Source organism: Euprymna scolopes, chromosome 6 (assembly GCF_053919585.1).
Source record: "Euprymna scolopes isolate OS-2025 chromosome 6, ASM5391958v1, whole genome shotgun sequence".
Lineage (NCBI taxonomy): Eukaryota > Metazoa > Mollusca > Cephalopoda > Sepiida > Sepiolidae > Euprymna > Euprymna scolopes.
The window spans coordinates 155,829,665-155,857,164 of NC_136487.1; the positions used below are offsets into that span (position 1 = coordinate 155,829,665).

At 26.7% G+C, this 27,500-nt stretch overlaps 1 long non-coding RNA gene across 2 annotated transcripts in view; it reads right to left on the reverse strand.

Annotated features, from left to right (window-relative positions):
* LOC145278071 (uncharacterized) overlaps window positions 1-27,500 on the reverse strand; it is a 176,933-nt gene that overhangs the window by 77,061 nt on the left and 72,372 nt on the right. Inside the window, exon 3 of one of the 2 annotated variants that reach the window (XR_013868330.1) lies at window positions 15,918-16,707. The exons of the other annotated variant lie outside the window; for it this stretch is intronic. This is a non-coding gene — a long non-coding RNA (uncharacterized LOC145278071). Of the gene's footprint in view, window positions 1-15,917; window positions 16,708-27,500 lie in introns of those variants that run through there. 2 annotated transcript variants of the gene reach the window in all.

A 27,500-nucleotide genomic window follows, 5' to 3' on the forward strand; every position in this document is an offset into this window, starting at 1 on the left:
CATCATATGGGAAACGCTTTCCTTTCAAAATCAACTTCATGGCTGGGAAAACATGAAAGTCAGGGGGTGCTAGGTCAGGAGAGTAGGGAGGATGGAGCAGGATTTCATAACCACATGCCCGTGCATCTGATCTGACGACATGCGAGTTGTGGACCGGAGCGTTGTCCTGCAGGAGAAGGGTGTCTTTGCTGATCTTGCCTCGCCTCTTGATTTTGATAGCTTCCCTTAATTTCCTCAAAAGTGAAGCATAATAGGCTCCTGTAATTGTGGTACCCTTTGCTAGAAAATCTGTCATCACTACTCCGTCCTGGTCCCAGAAGACTGTGAGCATGACCTTGCCGGTGGAGGGCTGCACCCTTGCCTTCTTTGGAGGCGGTGAGTCCAAGTGCTTCCATTACATTGACTGGGCTTTGGTCTCTGGATCATAGTGATGGACCCAGATTTCATCCTGTGGAATCAGTCTTTTAAAAAACTTTGACCCATCTTCTTGGCATATCTCCAAATTCATCCTTGAGCACTCGATGCGTTCTCGCTTCTGGGATGGTGTGAGCAACATGGGAATCCATCTGGCAGACACCTTATGCATATGCAAATGGTCATGAATGATAGTTTCCACAGACCCTGTACTAATGTTGACATCTTGGGCTATTTGGCGAATCGTAATGCGCCTAGCTTCTCTTCCATTGCAGCCTCAACTTGACAGACAGATGCCTCACCAATGGCAGAAGGGGGCGACCAGGTCTGGAAGGTGTTTTCACAGACTTCCGGCCATATTTGAATTCAGGATACCAGCGTTTTACAAGGTCATATGATGGGGCATTATCACCATAAGTTTATTTCATTTCATCAAAATTCTCTGTGGTGTGCGTCCTTTCAAATAGAAAAACCGTTTCAAACCTGACACAGTTCTAACACCGGTAAAACAGAAACCACAATTAGTTCAGGGCTGTAATTTGCCACATAACCGATAGCGATATAAATTATTGCAAATGCAAAATTTCAGCCAGATGAGACAACTGGAAGTGAGTCAGGGTCCTTACTTAATGCACGCCCCTCGTATATATATATATATATATATATATATATATATATATACCTCCATGCATATATATATATTCCCATACATATATATATATTATATATATACCTCCATGAATATATATATATATATATATATATATATATATATACCTCCATGCATATATATATATTCCCATACATATATATATATTATATATATACCTCCATGAATATATATATATATATTATATATATACCTCCATGAATATATATATATATGTATATATATATATATATATATATATATATATTCCCATACATATATATATTATATGCATAGTCTTATATATGTTATATATATACTTTCATACATATACACAAACACCATACACACACACGCCTACGCATATATATATATATATATATATAAAATATATATATATATATAATATATATATATATATATATATAAAATATATATATATATATATAAAATATATATATATATATATATATAAAATATATATATATATATAAAATATACATATATATATAAAATATATATATATATATATAATATATATATATATACATATATATATATATAAAATATATATATATATATATAAAATATATATATATATAAAATATACATATATATATAAAATATATATATATATATATAATATATATATATACATATATATATATATAAAATATATATATATATATATAAAATATATATATATATATATATATATAAAATATATATATATATATATAAAATATATATATATATATATAAAATATATATATATAATATATATATATATATATATATATATATATATATATATATAATACATATATGTATGTAATATATATATAATATATATAGTATAATACAGGGTGACCAAAAAAAAAACAAAAGCTAAATAGAGAAAAAAAAGACCAAAATGTTTTGATGTAATGTTTTGAATATAATAAACTAATTATGACCAAAGTTTCATTTCATTTGGACAAAAAACTAAGAAACGGGGCCTAATTAGAGTCGAGGCCCGTTTTTTTTTTGGAGTCATCCTATATATGTAATATATCCATATATATATAATATAATATATTTATATATATAATATATATTAAATATATACATATATTTATATATAATATATAATAAATATATATAATATATATTATATGTATACAATATATAACAAATATATATATATATAATATATATATATTATATATATAATGTATATATATAATATGTATATATATAATGTATATATATAATATATATATAATGTATATAATATATTTATATATATAATATAATATATATATAATATATATTATATATATAATGTATATATATAATATATATATAATGTACATATATAATATATATAATGTACATATATAATATATATAACGTATATATATAATATATATATAACGTATATATATAATATATATATAACGTATATATATAATATATATATAACGTATATATATAATATATATAATGTATACACATAATACATATATAACATATATAATATATATATATATAATGTATACATATAATATATAATGTATATATAATATATATATATATATATATTATATATATATATATATATACATATTATATATATGAGACATAAATCAAATAAATAAAAAAGAAATGTTATATATACGTCCAAACAAATTATGGGCGACTTTCTAAAATAAATAAACTAAAAATTGTGAGTGAATATCTGTTCTAAGTAAAATGAATTACACCGAATTAAACTTTTACATCACTTTAATTCCCAGTTAGAATTTCGAACATACTTCTACTAAATCTAATAGCTTAAATTCTTTAACTAATTATAAGCAAATATTTTTATAACATTATTCTTAAATGTCTAACATTTAAGTTTTAAGCTTAGGTCCTGTTCAAAGGAAATTCTGATTCAATTTGGATTTGATATGATGCAAATTTGAAATTATTTTAATTTTTAATAACATTTTAATGCCTATATTGGTCACCTTTTACCCTTCTTACATGCTTAAACGAAACTCAAATTTTGGAAATAGTATTTCATGTCGTAATACCTAGTGTTCAAATTTAAAAAAAATAAATAAAAAATCAGCGCTATCTGAAATTTTTATGGAAGTCTACCACACCCTCCTTTTCTAACTTTTTACAAAACTACATCGAATAAAATATAGCCCTCATCATCCACCCTTATACTCAGCCACTGCATTCCAAAATTCATAATGATCGGTTAATTAGTTTACGAGTGAATCCTACATTCGTACAAATATATAAATCTATACTTAACTTTACATAAATACACACGCACATATATAAACAAATGTATACATAAATATATCCATATACAATAAATATAAATATATCCATACACATCAATATCTATATATATAAATATAAATATATCCATATGCATAAATATAAATATATCCATATACATAAATATAAATATATCCATATGCATAAATATAAATATATCCATATACATAAATATAAATATATCTATACACATAAATATTCATATCTATAAATATAAATATATTCATATCTATAAATATAAATGCATCTATATACATAAATATAAATATATCTATATCTATAAATATATCTATATCTATAAATATATCCATATCTATAAATATATCCATATACGTATATATATATATATATATATATATATATATATATATATATATATATATATATATATATATATATATATATATATGCGTTTTATTTTTTATTACCGTATCTTTCTGTTAAGTTACATCAGTCTTTCAGCTACCCGACCGTTTTTTTTGGGGGGGGGGCCGTCTATAGCTTCCTCAGACTTTTACAGTAATTTCTGTAAAAGTCTGAGGAAGCTACAGACAGCCAAAAAAAAAAAAAAACGGCCGGATAGCTGAAACAATAATGTAACTTAACAGAAAATACGGTAATAAAAAATAAAACGCATATTTACTCTACAACAGTATTGAGCACTTTCTTCAGTTTTTATTAATTACCATTTCCACTATATATATATAGTAGAAATGGTAATTAATAAAAACTGAAGAGAGTGCTCAATACTGTTGTAGAGTAAATATGCGTTTTATTTTTTATTACCGTATCTTTCTGTATATATATATATATATATATATATATATATATATATATATATATATATATGTATATGGATATGTATATGGATATATATATATATATATATATATATATATATATATATATATATATATTATATATATATATATATATATACATTCTGTATATATAAATATATGTATATGGATATATTTATATATATGTATATAGATATATTTATGTATATGGATATATATATGTATATGGATATATATATATATGGATATATATATATATGGATATATATATATATATATATATATATATATATATATCCATATACATATATATATCCATATACATAAATATATCTATATACATATATATAAATATACCCATATACATATATATATATATATATTCATATACACATATATATATAAATATATTCATATACATATATATATATATATAAATATATTCATATACATATATATATAAATATATTCATATACATATATATATAAATATATTCATATACATATATATATAAATATATCCATATACATATATATATAAATATATCCATATACATATATATATAAATATATCCATATACATATATATATATAAATATATCCACATATATATATATATAAATATATCCACATATATATATATAAATATATCCATATACATATATATATTAATATATCCATATGCATATATATATAAATATATCCATATGCATATATATATAAATATATCCATATGCATATATATATAAATATATCTATATACATATATATATAAATACATCTATATGCATATATATATAAATATATCTATATACATATATATATAAATACATCTATATACATATATATAAATATATCCATATACATATATATAAATATATCTATATACATATATATAAATATATACAGAAATATCTCTATCTCTACTCGTGCATAAAATACACGTCGCTTGTGTGACTTTGTTCCATATGGATTTTTTGATTATCGATTTTCCATACTTATCGGAAGCATTCCGATACAAACTTTTTCTAAGAACACTCCCAGCTACATAAATTACATTTGTGTGAAAGTAAAAAAAAAAAGAAAAAAAAAATCGGCCCAACCATTTTGGAGTCTGTATAGGATGACACACATAAGGGACCTTTTATATATAGGTAGAAATATGCAATAAAATTCATTTTATATATAGGTAGAAATATGTAATAAATTTCATAAAGTGAGTCCAATCTGTGTGAAGCACTGGTTTTTCATCATGCTATAAAGTCTATATATTTTCGTCAGTAAAACTTTCATTATATTTGCCTTCAGCTTCGTTTCAACTGTTTAAATGGAGTTTTGTTTGCATTGATTTTTTAATCAAGAAAATAAATTATCTTACATTCCATTGAAATTTATATTCAGCTTTACACAGATATAATACAATATTGAAATAAATCAAATGACTCACTGTTGATTTTTTTATACCAGGCCCTTCTGCTTGTACGGTGATAAAACTTCTCAAATAAACTTACGATGGAAGACTGTATAGAAGTATTAACTTTGGTCGAACTCGAACTGTTCCTTCTTTGGATAATTTTTTTTTTTTTTAGTTATCTATTATCGATACTTATCGGAGGTATTCCGATACAAAACTTATCTAAGAACACTCCCAGACACATAAAGTACATTTGTGTGACATTTCATAAAAATCGGCCCAGCCGTTTTTGGAGTCATTAAGGAATTCACACACACACACACGCACGCACGCACGCACGCACGCACGCACACACACACACACACACACACACAGTGCTTTCATCTTTAAATAGAGATATGTATCGATACATAACCTACAATCCAGAAAATCTTCGAAATTATAAATTCTTTAAAGTGTATAATATGTATCATGGAAAAAAAATCGTGTACATCGATAAAAGTGAGAATGTGTATGTGAGGACACTTCTCAACCTATGTACTCAACGGATTTTTAATCTACAGGCTTGAAATTTGGTCTTTAGTATATTTGTGGTTGACGATGTATAGATTTTAGTTTTTCTGGTAATTTATAATCAATAAGTATTTACTATTTTATTTATTTGCTACCATCAGTGGAAGATTTTGTGGTGCTTGTTAATATAGAGACGAAAGATTGATTTTTTAATGTGTCGTTTTAAGCAAAAACAATATTACGTACTTACTTGTCATGTCGAAAATATTATTATATCCAAAAATTACGAAAATTTATTCCGTAGAAAGTTATTTATAGTTAAAAGTATTTTTTACGGAAAATTGTGTACAATTTCATTTTTCTTAAATGTTATAAAGTAGACGGTGAAGAGTTCACACATAGAGGACATAACTCGGACCGCAAAATTTAAATTACATTGTAATGCTTTCCGACATTTGTAGTCTATAGCGATAGACCTTTTTTAAACTAAAATCACAATAGCAGTAGTTCTCCTCGATAAATTTTCGTGATTTTTTAATATGTTACTATTTTCGACATGGCAATTAAGTATGCAATATCGTTTTTGCTTAAAACGACACATTTAACAAATCGATCTATCGACTATCTTAACAAGCGCCGATTTTGTTTAAAACATTTTTTTTAAATAGATAATTAAAAGAATCGTTTTTGGCATCGAAAAGTAGACACGAATTTTTCTGATATCTCAAATAGTTCCGATTTTTCCGATTCTCATTTGATTCCGATTGATCGTCCCAACACTAGTTTTAATAGGTTTGCCTGACTGGAATAATTATAAATCAATTTACTCATATACGAGGTGGCTTCAAGACTTTTCTCGTATGGGCACTTTTATTGATAGTACACACATGAAACTTTAGTCCCCTTCGAAGTAATCTCCTCCGGCTACAATGCACTTGTATCATTTCAACAACTTCTGGAAGGCCCCATGGAAATCCAGTCGTGTTAACGTGTCAATGACCCTCGTCACAATCTCTTTCATCTCCTCAATTGTCTCATAACGACAGTCTCTAAGGTTTTCCTTGAGCTTAGAGAATAACCAAAGTCACAGGGAGCGAGGTCTGGACTTTAGGGAGGATGAGGAACTGTCTTGATGCCCATCTTGTTGACATGACAACGTCTTTCTAGCTAATCTTCTTTGAACACCCGCGGGACAAACTTCACGCAAATATGCATCTTCAGTTCCTTACGAATAATTGTGTGTACAGTTCCCACACTGACATCAAACTGCGCACTTATCGTCTCTATAGACACGCGACGTTCCTTATTCATGAAATTCTTCATTTGGCAAACCAACTCTGGTGTTCTAACTTCTATACTCCTCCCACACCACTCATCATCTCTCACAGACTCCCTACCTTTCTTGAATCTCTTATGCCATTCAAAAAGCTGATGCTCGATTCATGCAAGATGGTCAAACAGCAGTCTGAGGCTTGCCATGCGTTTCTGTGGCATTTTTTCCAAGTTTAACACAGAATTGCGTTGCATATCGTTCTTCTAAAGTGTCCTCACGTCCAGATTGCATTTTTGAAATTCATCAACTGTAACAATCAGGCTTTAGTGTATTCCTTATTCCTGCTGTAGCTGTCCATTTCATCATAAAAATTGGTCAGTCATCTTATAATATGCATAGCAATATCATACTGAATTTCCAAGAATCTACGACAATTTTAATTACCTGTTCAAAAATGTCTGGAAACTTTCTGAAGGCACTTTGCATATGAGTTTCGCATTAAAAAAAGAAAATTAATAAATACACAACAATAATAATGTACGTTGTTATGAGGCGAGAGACACATTTTGGTGAGAAATATTTATTTGGTTTATCAATTTCAGTTTATATGTGCTAAAAAAATTAACTACTTATTGAACACTTGTTCGATGTCTGAAATCGACTTTGTTCTGTAATTACAACTTATTTATGGGGAAGGGGTTGCTAACATAGAGATCCTGTGCAAATCTATAAATGTTTCGTTTTATAAAAATAAAATATAATGTACTCTAACAGCACAAAAATGGGGGGGGGGTCGAAAAAACAAATATGCAACAAATTGCATTTTCGCACAATTGTTGACATTTTTTTGTATATATTTATACCAGTAATTTGTTTAATTTTCGATTTTTTAACGATTATCAGGTGCTTATAGATAATCATATTTGGGGGGGGGTCGTTCTAGCTGAACAGAGTAGCACTAGGTTTGTTTAAATAACAACAAAAACAGTTTTAAAAAAGTTAAAACGTTGATAAACTTATCCAGGTAGGTAGAAGAGTAACTTATCTTGCCTTTGCTGTGTTGCGTATTCATTTTTCCATTTCATTTTTGTTCTATTAGTTACAGCATCCTAAAATTCTTATAAATGCACACGTGATACATAATACACAGAAATGGCTTGTTGTGCCGTTTCTATATCTAATATATAAAAGGCTATATGTCTGTCTGTCTCCATATTTTCAAACTCTATCACTTCCGAAACTAAAAGTCGCAGAGCGGCGCTAGGGGTCTCAAATGATTGTATTTTTTTTAATGAGCCGTTGTTTTATAGGTCTTTAGCCGGTTAAAATAGTTTTTAAATCGTAATACATTTTGTACATCTTAGTTTATTTTTAATTTTTTATCAGTTTATATCCGTGTCACGTTGGTACAGTGGTAACGTCACCAACTTTAAATGCTACAATTTTGCTTTCGGTTTCGATTTTAGCTGATGGCACCTAAATAATTTTTTGTTTTACTTTTGAAATCACGACTCTATAATAATATATACGAAATCTGGACAAATTAAAATATCATATTTAAGCGTATTTTACGACCGGGCAAAGCCGGGTGTCCCCCCACACACACACACACGCGCACACTAGTAGTTTACTAATTGAGTATGATTTGTATCTTATGGTGATCAAACGTTCGTGTCAGTTAATCTTTACTTTTATGGTATGTTTTTATGTTCAAACACAAATTTTGTTGGAAGTATAAAAACAATTAATATATGTGTCATTTTATCAAGCTTGTGAGTGGTTGTGTTAGTACATTTTTACAGTCTCCTTGTATGCTGACATTTTTTTTTTTTACTCACGTTCACCCCTAACAAGCCACTTGGACGTAAGGTGCTACTATTTGGAACCATGCCTAGGAAAGATTAACAAGATATTGGTTTACATTACATTTAAACTACTGTATATCAGTACAGTCAGGGAAGCGGGTAGCAGAAAGGAAATTCCAAAGTCTAGCTGGTCGAGGAAAGAAACTATTAGAGTAGAAAGCTTTCTGGAATTTAGGGACCTCAACAGTGAAGGGGTGTGATTTTGTTGCTAAGCGGATTTGTCGGGATATGTACATCGAGGGGGAGCACAAGTGCAACGAGTTCATCAGAGCACATATAAGACGGCACTGTCTGCAGACCTGTGTCGATAATAACCCACTGTAAGTGTTATACATACTTAAAGAAAATTAAAAAGATTTTCGTTGGCCTCACAGACGCACGTGGACTCAGAAACATGGATTTCCGTTTTTGTACCCTTTTCAAAATTTATTCATTATAAATGAAAAATGATTTTTGATATTTTTCAAATCTATTTTTTATAGACAAACAAATGATTTTCGATATTTTTAAAAATCTATTTTTTATAGATAAAAATTGATTTTTGGACATTTTTAAAAACGATTTTAAAAATATTTTTAGATCTATTTCTTATTGATAAAATCGATTTTTTATATTTTTAAAAATCTGTTTCGTATAGAAAAATCGATTTTTGATATTTTTAAAATCTATTACTTATTTATAAAATCGATTTTTTAAAATCTGTTTCTTATAGATAAAATCGATTTTTTTATACTTTTTAAAATTTATTTCTCATAGAAAAATCGACTTTTGATATTTTTTAAAATCTGTTTCTTATAGAAAAATCGATTTTTGACATTTTTTAAAATCTATTTCTTATAGAAAAATCAATTTTTTATATTTTTTAAAATCTGTTTCTCATAGATAAAATCGATTTTCGATATTTTTTAATTCTATTTCTCATAGATAAAATGGATTTCTGATATTTTTTAAATCTATTTTTTATAGACGAAAAACGATGTTTACAATAGCCTGACAATTATCTCGCCACTTTCATCCGAGAAACCAACTGGCATTATACCATTTAATTTTAAGCTAAATCGGGTTGGATGCACTCTTACGCGATCAGAAAGGGTAATTCAAGTATTTACATCGACCCACGTTTTACGTACAAACACCCAAACTTACAAGCATTTCTGTTCGCACAGGCGCGTGTGAAGTACGATTTCTTAGCACATCTCGACCCCCACCTCCAAAAAAAAAGGCAACAAGGACAAGACCATTCCTGTAATGACCTGGCCCCTGTTGATTGTGGTGTAATATTATTTCTGTGAAGTTTTCAGGCTTTGTCTTCTCTCTTTGAGACCGGGGAATATCGATGAGGCTGCGCAGGCACATTTTGCAGGTCAGAGTGCCCCCGCCTCGGGGGCGCTGCTGACCTGACTTTTTCTAATTAAACACTCTTAGCACATGAGCTTAGACATATCTATTTACAAAATATATTTAAGTTACTTATACAAATATATATATATATATATATATATATATATATATATATATATATATATATATATATATATATATATAGTTTTATTTACAGAAAGTTTAGATGAGATATTCATCGATACCGTCGGTTTCAAACCTAACAAATAGAGACCGTTTTAGATACCCATACCAAGCTCTCTTCAGTCGACGGTATCGATGAGTTATCTCATCTAAACTTTCTGTAAATAAAACATAACTAATACGCTCTTATTTTCGGATTTTTCCTTATAATAGTAATAGAGCACTCTGCTGGAATACTTTTTTCCAAAATGTGTAACAAATTATATATATATATATATATATATATATATATATATAAAAATAAAAAATTAAAATTACAATAAGTTTACCAAGGAAATCAAAATGGTAAACTTAAAATATATTATAAATATTAAAGAGTTAATATTTACAAGTAAAGTAATATCATTTTATCAGTTTATCAGTTTATCATTTTTCTTTTACCTCCTATTCCCCTTACCTCGCCCTTTTTTTTTTAACCAAGTAAGATCTGTGACTTACTTGTAGTTTCATTCAATACTTTTATATGCAAAATCCGATCCCGCATTTTGCTAATTCCTGCCCTTTGATAAGAAGGAGGGTATTTCTTCGAAACTCCGCGGATTAAGGACTATCCACTTATCTTGTGCTTCCTTTTTTAAAATTAAATATGTTTTTAACTCTTTTTCAAGATGCCTTTTAGCATGTTTTATTAATCATTTGTTCATATATATATATATATATATATATATATATATATATATATATATATATATATATATATATATATATATATATATTACTCGCGTTCACCTCTTAACAAGGCATATCGCCACTCGGACAGAAGCGGCTACTATTTGGGACCATACCTAGGAAAGTTTAACAGATGTTGATTTACGTTGATTAAAACTTCTGCATATCAGTAGAGCCAGGGAAGCAGGTAGCAAGAAGGGAATTCCAAAGTCTAGGGAAGAACCTATTAGAATAGAAAACTTTCTGGCATTCAGGGACCTCAACAGTGAAGGGGTGTGATTTTGTTGCTAACGAATAATAAAAACGAAGTTACTCAATTGGCGGAAGTTTAGACATCTTTTCGTAGGCGATTTATTTAAAGACGATAAAGTATTTTGTATACAACAGCATTTTCTCTTCATCACCGATTATGTTGATTAACTTAAACCAACAATTATTTTTATTTAGTTATTAGGTGCGTTATATTCATCAAAACTATTGAAATGAACGAACATACGAGAAGATTAGACAGTGACGGTCGGTGTTCGACAGTCGGTTTCGTAATTGGATCAAACGAATGTAAAATGTAATTAAATGCGACGATAATTTATTGACTGAAACTATTTTAAATACACATTTCAAAGGCTATTGGACTACCATTAAAATTAGAATGCAACAAGACTGCGATTCAATCTCAAAACAAAAGATATTTTGTACATTAATGCCAAAGATTGACACAGAATAATCTAGAATAGATGAACAAATAATGTTCTCAGATTTATTATTCTTTTGTTGTGTCTTCTTGATACGTAGCCAGAGTAAACTATATTCATGTACATGTCTTTATATTTGTGGTTTATTCATATTATATTTGTATACATATATTTATATTTATATTTATCTTGGAAGGTTGCCAAGAAGTGTTTGCGATGAATATGCACTTCAGGTGGATAAATTATTTCCCTCATATAATATAATAAAAAGATTTTTTTTTCTTTTTTTTTTTTTTTTTTGATAAAACATAGTATCAAACACGAATATTATAATAAAACCATTAAAAACTTCATTTTTATCTTTTTTTTTTTAAATATATTTTTATATGCACAACAGTACATGCAATTGCGGCCATGTTTTTCTTTCTAATTTGAACTATTTTTTTAAAAAAATATGGCTGCCATTGTATGTTACGTTATACTGTCGTGCATTTTTTTTGTGTGTTTTGATATTCATATTAAAAACCATTCTTTTTCTATTTAACTCAATATATAGGGTATTCGAACCCATGTGAAACTTCATATCTGGGCTTTAGCCGGAGAAAATCGGTGCAAATGTGTGAAAATTAAAAATCTGCCAGGTTAAGGTCGAACGACGGCATTACAAATATGCATGAGTAACGCAATAGCTATTGGCTCATGTTTGAATTTTAGCCTTGCAGCAAACAGGTCTCAGGCATAAACGTCAATACAAAAAGTAAATTGTAAGCTAAACATTTTGGTTTCAGTTCGAGTAATTTTTTTTAATCATCACTATATATTGGGTCCAATATAATAATAATAAATACGAAATCTGCATGAATAAAAATATCATATATATATATATATATATATATATATATATAAACGTATTTTACGATCGGGCAATGGCGGACAGCCTGCTAGTGAATATATATATATATATATATATATATATATATATATATATATAAAGCTGAACATCTGCGTGTGTGTGTGTGTGTGTGTGTGTGTGTGTCTGGTGTGTCAGGCTCCTATATGGTTGATTATTTTAGAACACTGATCACATATAATGATAGAAGATGTATCGAGACACAGGAATAGGTATGTTTGATCTGGCATAATGATGATTCATTAAAATTGTGGGGTCTGTGTACGCACCTGGCCCACAAAGTATGGAAATAAAAAATTAAAAACGTTTACAAGTGTTTTTGATATAGATATACATAATAATATTTTGATAAGTATGTTTTTACTTAAATAGGGATACTATAATAAAATTGTGGGGTCTGTGTTCGCGCCTGGCCTCCATAGAATGGAAATAGGAACAAACTTTAATAAAGACTTTTCATATCTATCTGCGTAAGTATACTTTGATAATTATGTTTCAGTTTGAAGAAATATGGTATAATAAAATTATAGGGTGTTCGTTTGCGCCTGACCTCCATAGAATGGAAATATGTCACAAAGTTTAACAAGGTTTTTTTTTAATATAGATACACAGAATATTGTAATAAGTGTTTCAGTGTGAACAGGTATGGTATAATAAATTATGGGGTTTATCTATTTTATTTTTACTTTGCTTTGGTTTTGATACCCCCAAATTCGAAGCTATCTCTTTACAACCCTTCCTTTTCATAACCTATCATACTTTCATAAATCAGAGTCCATTTTCTGTAGGCTGTTTTTGAACCCAGTCAACGACGATACTTTTGCTAGTATATATATATATATATATATATATATATATATATATATATATATATATATCTGTTCATATATGCATGTATGTATATATATATATAACTATTTATATATATATATATATATATATATATATATATAACTATTTATATATGTGTATATGTATGTATATGTGTGTATGTATATGTGTATTAGTATTGGGACGATTAATCGGAATCGGAAAAATCGGAACTTTGGAGGTATCGGATTATGTATAGGAATTAGAAAATTTATGCATATTTACCGATCCCAAAACGATTCCTATAATTATTTTTTTTTTTTTTTTTTTTACACAGAAGTCACCACTTATCAAGGCCCGGAGGCCACTCGGAGGTAAGGGTTTTTTCATTTGATTTAAAAAAAAAAAAAAAGAAAAAGAAAAATCTTGAACTATTTGTAATGATACTAAAATAATCAATATTTATTGATTTTAAACTCCCGTTAAAATAAAATCTATAGACCATCTCACAAGTATGTTTTTACTTTTGAGAAAATGTCTGCATATTTCACATGTGTTTTTACGGTAATCGAAAAAATAACAACTTTATAGTTAAATATTTAAAGAGTTATGAAGATCGGACAACTTTTGGAATCGTTAGTTCTACAGTCGAACAACGTCGCAGCTCACAAGAGCCATGACAGCTAACAAACCGGAAGTCGAATAGTTGATTTTCGCCCTCATTTGCGTTCATCAGTTAGACATATCCGAACTCGGGATTCAAAACCGGCGCCTCCTGCACCACACACAAGAAAGTCAATTAACTAACATAGATCAAGCAAACCGCAGCGAAATCCGACTATGGAATGAACCTACTTCGTCTCGAACAAGAGGTGTGGTCATCCAATCAATAATAACCCAAGCCGATGTCTCACAAGTAGGAATGACAGCCAACAAATCGGAAGTTCAAGAATCGAGTTTCTTCCTTATTTGGGCTCATCAGTTATACATATCCGAACTTAGGATAGCTCTTGTCACAGCTCTTGTGAGCTGCGACGTTGTTTGACTGTGGAAATAATTATATAATCTCTCACATTCTGAAATTTCAATTACTAATTGCTCGCTAGGTTAGGATCTTGAATGGCATCATTCTAGCGAGTATAAAATTCCTACTTGTGAGACATCGGCTTTTTCTTATTAATGAGTTCAATTTACGATAAATAAAAAGGTACCATTTAAAATTGCCGCAAATCATTTTTTCGTTCGCATATTTTAAAAGTAAACATTAATTAGAAGTGACTTTTCCAGTGCATTCATCGCCAAGCCCAAATATTAGCTGACGTGATATTGGGAACAAACTCAGACAGAACTTGATGAACAACATTATCATTATTATTTATTTATCTATTTATTGCCAATTAGTCCACCAACCAAATATTCCTTGTAATATATATATATATATAAGATTGATTCTATAATAGACAATATGCATGAATTAAAAAATCATGCTTAAGCGTATTGTACAACCGGGCAACGCTGGGCTGTCAGATAGTTTTTTTATAGGGTGTTCCAAAATGATCTGACACATTTTTAGGTAAAAAAAAAAAAAAAAAAATTAAATAAGAGTTAAATAAAAAAAAATTAATGTACGTAGAATATCATTTAATTTTGATAATGTTAAAATTTATTTATCAGTATTCATGTACTTCAAGGAAATGTTCCCGAATAATTCGATTTCTTTGCATGGTGATATTCGTTGGCCCGCGATTATTCTTGTAGGGGATTTTGGAAGTCAAAAGTATTCAGCCACCGCCCCTGATCTCTTGAAGAATTAAAACGAGTTAATCGTTCTGAAATTGTTGTTATTCCACCCGAAATGATCAATCGAGTTATTGAAAACTTTCTTGAACGTCTACAGTCGTGTGTTAGCAATGATGAGAAACATTTGGCTGATTTAATATTTAAGAGTGTGTGAAATAAAATGGCATTCTACGTATATTTAAAAAATAAAAATATTACATGGTAGAACGATAAATTTGTCACCCCAAATTAAGCAACACTACAGCTTTATTTTAAAACTTATTGAAAAAAATCAATTTAGGTAACTTGATTATGCAGTAGAGCTGACATCTATTCAATGTAGCATGTTTCAGCCTCAATCACTGCCTCGATACGGGTCCAGAACTGGGAGCATGCCTTTTTCACAAGAGCCGGCGGGGGCTCGGTGAATACTCGGTGGATGACGGCGATCAGGCTGGCTTTGGTGTTGTAGGAGGTCATGTTGGTGATGTCCTCGATATATGACCAAACGAAGTAGTCCAATGGGTTCAGGTTGTGGGGGAAGGGGTCCAGTGAAAGAAGGGTACAAGGTTGTAACACTCTTTTTAAAGCCAAGCCTGGCTCTCTTTGGACTTGTGGGTCGGTGTCGAGTCCTGCTGCCACATCCAAGGTCTGCCAGTGGGCACTAGATTGCACCAGGGGATCACCACACTCTTCAGCAAGTACACTTTAGTATTGACTTTTAAGCCAACTTCGAAGATGTGAGGTGGCATGATGTGGCCCTCACTTGAAACCACACTAAACCAGAAACTTTGTTTTCATTACACTGAGCACGTTCCTGTTATTCGTGGCAATCCAGCGATACATTTTGAGTGTGCTGGCAATGGTCCTGTTGTCATAACTTGGATCGGCAGAGAGCATGAGTTGTACAGCAGCGCATCTGCGATTTTCTCGTTGAACATTGTGCCACTTTCATACAGGATAGAAGCCTCCTATCTCTCTTGGGATTTGTACACAATTGACCAACGAGAAGATGTCTGCAAAAAAAAAAAAAAAAAAAAAAAAAAAACAGGTTTTCATCAAACGGAAATGGAATCATGTCTTTTCTAGGTTGATAATTTTATTGTTCCACCCCCTATTTTCTTTATTTAATTGTTATTTATTTTATTTTATTTCATTTGACCTACAAATTTATCAGGTCATTTTGGGACTCCCTGTATTACTCTTTTAACAATATTTTAATTTATTCCAGTTTTTAAAAAAATGATGCTTTTTAATAGTGACGTAACTAAATGGTGTAAATGTTAGAGTTGAATATTAACAATTATGACAATTTTGTGCTCTAAACAGTAACATTCCTTTCGAACGTGCCCCTGTTATATCAAAGAACCTACTGTTGATCGTATATGCCGGGTCCTTCTACTTGTGCTGTAATATTGGCTTGAATTAAAGTTGAAAATGCAAATATCAAGTATCATCGTTTAATTGTGCTTTAAACAAAAACATTCATTTTGAACGCGCCCTTCTTGTCATATCAAAAAGCGTGCTGTTGATTTTATATGCCGGGCCCTTCTGCTTGTGCGCTAATAAAACTTCTCAAATGCACTTGTGATGTAAGGCTGTATAAGGAGTTAACTTTAGTCAAACTCGCTTGCTCCTTCTTTTATCGAATTTTTTCGATTATTGATACTTATAAAATACATTCCGATACAAAACCTATCTAAGAACACTGCCAGGCACATAAAGTGCATTTGTGAATTTTTTAAAAATTGGCCCAGCTGTTTCAGAGCCCATAGGAAACGAATATACACAGTTCCTTCTATCTAATAGTAGAGGTAGAGATACGAAACGGACATTACCTAACGTTAGCGATATTAACGAAAATATTTAGATGTTACAACTAGCGGGACTTGTAGAAATTATACAGCGGACTCTTTCGTGTGTAATATATTGATGTTGGCATTCTGTGGATGTTCAACGTAAATGGAGACGCCCTGATATTATACTAACTTTTTCGTTAAAACTACAAAAGTATTTATCTAAGCTAGCAGTGACGCCCGGTGTAGCTCGGTCGTAAAGTACGCTTAAATATGATATTTTAATTTATGCAGATTTTGTATGTATTATCATAGAGTCAATTTTCTATCGATTCTTATATATTATAAAGTTGTGATTTCAAAAATAAAAAAAATATATCCATATAACTTGGGTGCATCAGCTTGAATCGAAACCAAGACCAAAATTACGAAGAATATATATATTTATATATATATATATATATATATATATATATATATATACACACACACCCACACTAGCGGGGGGGGGAGTCGTCCGGCTTTGGCCAGTCGTAAAGTATGCTTGAATATGATATTTTTATTTGTCCAAATTTCATATATATTATTATAGAGTCGTGATTTTAAAAGTAAAATATATATATATATATATATATATATATATATATATATATATATATATATATGGGTGCCATCAGCTAAAATCGGAACCAAAAGAAAAACTGTAGCATTCAAAGCTGTTAACGTTACCACTGTACCAACGTGACACACATATGAACTGATTAAAAAAATTTTAAATCTAAGATGAATGTATAGAATATATAACGATTTTTCAATTTTTACCCATTTTTTTGGGACCTTAAAAACTATTTTAGCTAAAGACCCATGTAAGAATGGTCAATAAAAAATCTGCGACTTTTAGTTTTGGGAGAGAAAGAGTTTGAAAATATGGAGACAGACAGACAGACATATAAACCTCTTATATATTTGATAACGATTTCCTTCAGCTATAATCGAAACCGAAACCAAAACTTATAAAGAATTCTTGGTAAAATTATTTATTACAAGAAATGGAAGGTCATAACAATAAAATGACAGTCTCTCGGAAGAAAAAGGATGTAAGCGTGATACACAAAATAACACACACGCTATCGTATCATTCAAACACGGTAGTGTTCGAATATATGGTTAAGTGACAGTTTTAGTCATTTCGAACTGTTTTAAAGCTTCACCGCTCACTCATTTTTCGACCAAATTTCAAACAATTATTACAGCTTAGAGATCACTTTCTCAGCTACATTGTGAAAAAAAATTTTTTTTCAATTTTCGTTCGATAAAACAAAAGTTATGATGAATTTAGTGGTGTTCAAAATCGTCAAAAAACGTAACAAGGTAAGCGAAGATTTTTATGACTGGTTCCCATAGCAACCACGTCACTTCAGCGACTACTGTTGCTACTAATTCACTGCTATCGCAAAAAGAGAAGTAACAAATAAAACAGACAGAATAAAAGAATTAAAGGGGGATAATTGGGGGGATTTTATTGAAAGCAAACGAGTGCCGTACATTGTTATTACATATGTGTATGTTATGTTTATGGGGGCAAAGAAATAAGACTGAAATCAAACAAAGAACAAGTGAATTTATTGGAAGCCTGGAAAAATCATGGATTACAATAGAAAAATGCAAGTAATATGGTTAAGCTTAAACATGGGAAAGTAAAGGACTAGTTGTTAAAACTGGAAAAGAAAAGGAAAATATATTCTAGTAAAAAATGTAATAAATTTATAACTTAAAATATTGCAGCATTCAATTTTTTTTTTAATTCCATTTAATATTATATAATCAATTCTTTATGCTGCAATATTTTAAGTTATAAATCTATTGTGTTTTTTACTAGAATATCTTGTCCTTTTCTTTTCCAGTTTTAACAACTAGTCCTTTACTTTTCTATGTTTAAGCTTAACCATATTACTTTTCATGTTCGCATTTTTCTATTGTAATTAATATATAGATAATTCTATTTTATACTTACATAGTTACATGCATGCAATGACCCTGGTGTTTAACAATTACATAGTTACTTGGAAAAAAGAGGGGGGGTAAAAATTGACAGCACCCTAAAGTTTCTTCCTAATCGTCAGGATTTTATTTGTAAAACTTATGATAATTTTTCATTTTTTTTTTTTTTTTTTTTACATGCTTTGATGTTATACTTACAGTGATCGTTTCGGAAGAGTGAAATGTACGAAAGGAGAGGTGAACAACTTATCTTAAACAAATGCGGATTCTTCTTCGTTATTGCAGCGCAATTCGAAAAATGAAATATAGAATTTCAAGTGAAACCAATCTATCTACCGAATTATCATGTCGCAGTTATGAAAATATCAAAAAATTACGAAAAACCATAAAGGTAAAAATATTAATTAATGAAAACAGTTTCTGCAGACAATTAGCAAATATTAAGTTTTGCTAAATTGGCCAAAGATTTTCAGTTTTAAGAAAATATTTACCTCCCTTTTGTTACAATTCGAACTCTGTTTTTTTTTTTTTTTGTTTTGTTTTTTTTCTTCTTTAGTAAAACACGATTTTCGCTAATTGTCTTCGAAAACTGTTTTCATTAATAATTAATAATATACCTTATCGTTTTTCGTAATTTTTGGACGTGTTCATTACTATAACATGATACTTAAGTAGATGCCGTTGGTTTCACTTAAAATTCAATATTTCAATTTTCGAGTTTCGCTACAATGACAAAGGAGAACCCAAATACGTGGAGGATGAATACGTGCCTTTATTAAATGCCTCTCAATAACAATATTTTGTGAAATTAACAGCTCTAGTCGTATGCTGTTGAGCTACTATATAGACACGTATGTTCCTATTTACTTGCCTCTCCACTACTACTACTACTACTACTACTACTACTACTACTACTAAAAAGAGAAATATATGCACTTCCATCCCGACGTAAAAAAAAGTCCGTAAAAAAATATTCCGAACGGAACCATTTCAAGTGTTGCTGGGAAGCAATAAAACAAATAGCAAGTAAGACATCCCCCACCATTTGAAATGAATTTGGAAAGAAATCATCCACTCTAAATAAAAAGTAAAAGATTGGTTTTCTTTTGTTTTTTAGGTTATCCGAAATGATGATGATGACGACGACGACAGCGAGATGGAATCATAGAAACTGAAACGGTATAATTGGAAGTTAACTCCCTGCACTCCTGCCTCCCCCCCTTTCTTTGTGTGTCGCTATAAACAGGCCTCATACTAAGTTGTGAGGGTCAAGGAGGATGGGAGGACCAAAGAGAGAAGCACTAGCCAGACCTCCGCTAGATGAGAAAATAGGACTGAAACCTTAGGGAGGTGTATTAACATCCAAATTCCACTGAAGACCAATGTTCGCTGCCAGAGAAGAATCAATGGTAAGTGTTTTTTGCGATAACGCAAATGCAAAGGTTATCGAAAGAGGTGGGGGCTACTAGAAATCTGAGGAAACTTGTCACTCAGACTATAGAGAACACCATATATTGTTCTCAAAGAATAATCTTTGACGATGGTCTTTGTGACCACTCCTAGTAAGCAAATAAATAAATAAATAAATAATAATAATAATAATAATTTATACATGAAAACTTAAATTACTAAATTCTATAATTTTAATACGAATAATAATAATAATATATACCAATCCTTATTTAAGAAGCTCTAATTACAGAGCAATATAATGAATAAATGATCAAAAAGACTATATTCCAAATTGCATGATGTTGACCATCTTATAATTTATTCCTTTAATTCAGTTGACATTTATGATTATTGACGGCATCTGTTTCGTAGCGCAAAATCAATCACTTAATTATTATATCAATCAGTGAATCTATTATGCTCTTAACTCATCAGAAGAAATAGCAACAATCGATCCGTCAACAAGAAAATGAAATGTGATTTGACATGATTAAAATCCGAAAATTGGAAGAGAAGCTACAAATACCTTATTTATTATTATCATGAACTTCGGAATATAGTTTTTTTTTTGTCATTTATTCATTATATACGTGTGTGTGTGTGTGTGTGTGTGTGTGTGTGTGTGTGTGTGTGTGTGTGTGTGTGTGTGTGTGTGTGTGTGTGTGCGTGTGTGTGTGTGTGTGTGTGTGTAAATTTATAGTTTTTGATATTTAAATTTCATTCAGAAAAATATACTTTTTCGAAACAAAAATTTATTATTTGAACTAAGAATACTGAGGAGATAAGCCTACATCGAAAATCTACGAAAAAAGGAAATTACTTCGAATTGTATTCTTTGTTCAAATAATGTTTTGTTTTTGCTTTTTAGTTATATGTTTCTGAATGAAATTTATATATAAAAATTATAAATTTTTCATTTGCTCTGTCTAGTATATTCAGCAATTTTATTTGGCTGGGGTTGTCTTATATAAAATATAACCCCCCCCCCCCAAAAAAAAAAAAAAATATTTTGTAAGACTTGATATCACAAGATTTATTGATCTGTGATGTAATTCATCTCAGTGATGGGACGATTCCTATATTTTCCGATTCCGATATAATTACTGATTCCTTACCAAATTACCAATTCCGATACAATTACCGATTCCGATTTCGATTCTATATAATCTCTAGATATTTAACTATGAAGTAGTTATTTTTTCTCAAATGTAAAATTGTGAAAGATGATCTATAGAATCTAATTTTCATATTAGTTTAAATTCAACAAATATTGATCATATTAAATTCAATAAATATTGATCATATTAAATTCAATAAATATTGATCATTTTAAATTCAATAAATATTGATCATATTAAATTCAATAAATATTGATCATTTTAAATTCAATAAATATTGATCATATTAAATTCAACAAATATTGATCATATTAAATTCAATAAATATTGATCATATTAAATTCAATAAATATTGATCATTTTAAATTCAATAAATATTGATCATATTAAATTCAATAAATATTGATCATTTTAAATTCAATAAATATTGATCATATTAAATTCAACAAATATTGATCATATTAAATTCAATAAATATTGATCATATTAAATTCAATAAATATTGATCATATTAAATTCAATAAATATTGATCATTTTAAATTCTATAAATATTGATCATATTAAATTCAACAAATATTGATCATATTAAATTCAATAAATATTGATCATTTTAAATTCTATAAATATTGATCATTTTAAATTCAATATATATTGATCATTTTAAATTCTATAAATATTGATCATTTTAAATTCAATATATATTGATCATTTTAAATTCTATAAATATTGATCATTTTAAATTCAATATATATTGATCATTTTAAATTCTATAAATATTGATCATTTTAAATTCAATACATATTGATCATTTTAAATTCAATAAATATTGATCATTTTAAATTCAATATATATTGATCATTTTAAATTCAATAAATATTGATCATTTTAAATTCTATAAATATTGATCATATTAAATTCAATAAATATTGATCATTTTAAATTCTATAAATATTGATCATTTTAAATTCTATAAATATTGATCATTTTAAATTCTATAAATATTGATCATTTTAAATTCTATAAATATTGATCATTTTAAATTCAATAAATATTGATCATTTTAAATTCTATAAATATTGATCATTTTAAATTCAATAAATATTGATCATTTTAAATTCTATAAATATTGATCATTTTAAATTCTATAAATATTGATCATTTTAAATTCTATAAATATTGATCATTTTAAATTCTATAAATATTGATCATTTTAAATTCTATAAATATTGATCATATTAAATTCAATAAATATTGATCATATTAAATTCTATAAATATTGATCATATTAAATTCAATAAATATTGATCATATTAAATTCTATAAATATTGATCATATTAAATTCAATAAATATTGATCATATTAAATTAAATAAATATTGATCATTTTAAATTCTATAAATATTGATCATATTAAATTCAACAAATATTGATCATATTAAATTCAACAAATATTGATCATATTAAATTCAACAAATATTGATCATTTTAAATTCTATAAATATTGATCATTTTAAATTCAATATATATTGATCATTTTAAATTCTATAAATATTGATCATTTTAAATTCAATATATATTGATCATTTTAAATTCTATAAATATTGATCATTTTAAATTCAATATATATTTATCATTTTAAATTTTTGTCATTTATTCATTATATACGTGTGTGTGTGTGTGTGTGTGTGTGTGTGTGTGTGTGTGTGTGTGTGTGTGTGTGTGTGTGTGCGTGTGTGTATGTGTGTGTGTGTGTGTAAATTTATAGTTTTTGATATTTAAATTTCATTCAGAAAAATATACTTTTTCGAAACAAAAATTTATTATTTGAACTAAGAATACTGAGGAGATAAGCCTACATCGAAAATCTACGAAAAAAGGAAATTACTTCGAATTGTATTCTTTGTTCAAATAATGTTTTGTTTTTGCTTTTTAGTTATATGTTTCTGAATGAAATTTATATATAAAAATTATAAATTTTTCATTTGCTCTGTCTAGTATATTCAGCAATTTTATTTGGCTGGGGTTGTCTTATATAAAATATAACCCCCCCCCCCCCCAAAAAAAAAAAATATTTTGTAAGACTTGATATCACAAGATTTATTGATCTGTGATGTAATTCATCTCAGTGATGGGACGATTCCTATATTTTCCGATTCCGATATAATTACTGATTCCTTACCAAATTACCAATTCCGATACAATTACCGATTCCGATTTCGATTCTATATAATCTCTAGATATTTAACTATGAAGTAGTTATTTTTTCTCAAATGTAAAATTGTGAAAGATGATCTATAGAATCTAATTTTCATATTAGTTTAAATTCAACAAATATTGATCATATTAAATTCAATAAATATTGATCATATTAAATTCAATAAATATTGATCATTTTAAATTCAATAAATATTGATCATATTAAATTCAATAAATATTGATCATTTTAAATTCAATAAATATTGATCATATTAAATTCAACAAATATTGATCATATTAAATTCAATAAATATTGATCATATTAAATTCAATAAATATTGATCATTTTAAATTCAATAAATATTGATCATATTAAATTCAATAAATATTGATCATTTTAAATTCAATAAATATTGATCATTTTAAATTCTATAAATATTGATCATATTAAATTCAATAAATATTGATCATTTTAAATTCTATAAATATTGATCATTTTAAATTCTATAAATATTGATCATTTTAAATTCTATAAATATTGATCATTTTAAATTCAATAAATATTGATCATTTTAAATTCTATAAATATTGATCATTTTAAATTCAATAAATATTGATCATTTTAAATTCTATAAATATTGATCATTTTAAATTCTATAAATATTGATCATTTTAAATTCTATAAATATTGATCATTTTAAATTCTATAAATATTGATCATTTTAAATTCTATAAATATTGATCATATTAAATTCAATAAATATTGATCATATTAAATTCTATAAATATTGATCATATTAAATTCAATAAATATTGATCATATTAAATTCTATAAATATTGATCATATTAAATTCAATAAATATTGATCATATTAAATTCAATAAATATTGATCATTTTAAATTCTATAAATATTGATCATATTAAATTCAACAAATATTGATCATATTAAATTCAACAAATATTGATCATATTAAATTCAACAAATATTGATCATTTTAAATTCTATAAATATTGATCATTTTAAATTCAATATATATTGATCATTTTAAATTCTATAAATATTGATCATTTTAAATTCAATATATATTGATCATTTTAAATTCTATAAATATTGATCATTTTAAATTCAATATATATTTATCATTTTAAATTCTATAAATATTGATCATTTTAAATTCAATAAATATTGATCATTTTAACTTCAATAAATATTGATCATTTTAAATTCAATATATATTGATCATTTTAAATTCAATAAATATTGATCATTTTAAATTCTATAAATATTGATCATATTAAATTCAATAAATATTGATCATTTTAAATTCTATAAATATTGATCATTTTAAATTCAATATATATTGATCATTTTAAATTCTATAAATATTGATCATTTTAAATTCAATAAATATTGATCATTTTAAATTCTATAAATATTGATCATTTTAAATTCAATATATAATGATCATTTTAAATTCTATAAATATTGATCATTTTAAATTCTATAAATATTGATCATATTAAATTCAATAAATATTGATCATTTTAAATTCTATAAATATTGATCATTTTAAATTCAATATATATTGATCATTTTAAATTCTATAAATATTGATCATTTTAAATTCAATAAATATTGATCATTTTAAATTCTATAAATATTGATCATTTTAAATTCAATATATAATGATCATTTTAAATTCTATAAATATTGATCATTTTAAATGCTATAAATATTGATCATTTTAAATTCTATAAATATTGATCATTTTAAATTCTATAAATATTGATCATTTTAAATTCTATAAATATTGATCATTTTAAATTCTATAAATATTGATCATTTTAAATTCAATAAATATTGATCATTTTAAATTCAATATATATTGATCATTTTAAATTCTATAAATATTGATCATTTTAAATTCAATATATATTGATCATTTTAAATTCTATAAATATTGATCATTTTAAATTCAATATATATTGATCATTTTAAATTCTATAAATATTGATCATTTTAAATTCAATATATATTGATTATTTTAAATTCAATAAATATTGATCATTTTAAATTCTATAAATATTGATCATTTTAAATTCTATAAATATTGATCATTTTAAATTCAATAAATATTGATCATTTTAAATTCTATAAATATTGATCATTTTAAATTCTATAAATATTGATCATTTTAAATTCTATAAATATTGATCATTTTAAATTCTATAAATATTGATCATTTTAAATTCTATAAATATTGATCATTTTAAATTCTATAAATATTGATCATTTTAAATTCTATAAATATTGATCATTTTAAATTCTATAAATATTGATCATTTTAAATTCGATAAATATTGATCATTTTAAATTCAATATATATTGATCATTTTAAATTCTATAAATATTGATCATTTTAAATTCAATATATATTGATCATTTTAAATTCAATATATATTGATCATTTTAAATTCAATAAATATTGATCATTTTAAATTCAATAAATATTGATCATTTTAAATTCAATATATATTGATCATTTTAAATTCTATAAATATTGATCATTTTAAATTCAATATATAATGATCATTTTAAATTCAATATATATTGATCATTTTAAATTCAATATATATTGATCATTTTAAATTCAATAAATATTGATCATTTTAAATTCAATAAATATTGATCATTTTAAATTCAATATATATTGATCATTTTAAATTCTATAAATATTGATCATTTTAAATTCAATATATATTGATCATTTTAAATTCAATATATATTGATCATTTTAAATTCTATAAATATTGATCATTTTAAATTCAATATATATTGATCATTTTAAATTCAATATATATTGATCATTTTAAATTCAATAAATATTGATCATTTTAAATTCAATAAATATTGATCATTTTAAATTCAATATATATTGATCATTTTAAATTCTATAAATATTGATCATATTAAATTCAATAAATATTGATCATTTTAAATTCAATAAATATTGATCATTTTAAATTCAATATATATTGATCATTTTAAATTCTATAAATATTGATCATTTTAAATTCTATAAATATTGATCATTTTAAATTCAATATATATTGATCATATTAAATTCAATAAATATTGATCATTTTATCATGGCTGTTAGCAGTGGAAAATTTGGCTTTAAACTAAATCAAATAAAATAGACGGTTAAAAGAATCGTATTTGGCATCGGAAAATAAGCAAAA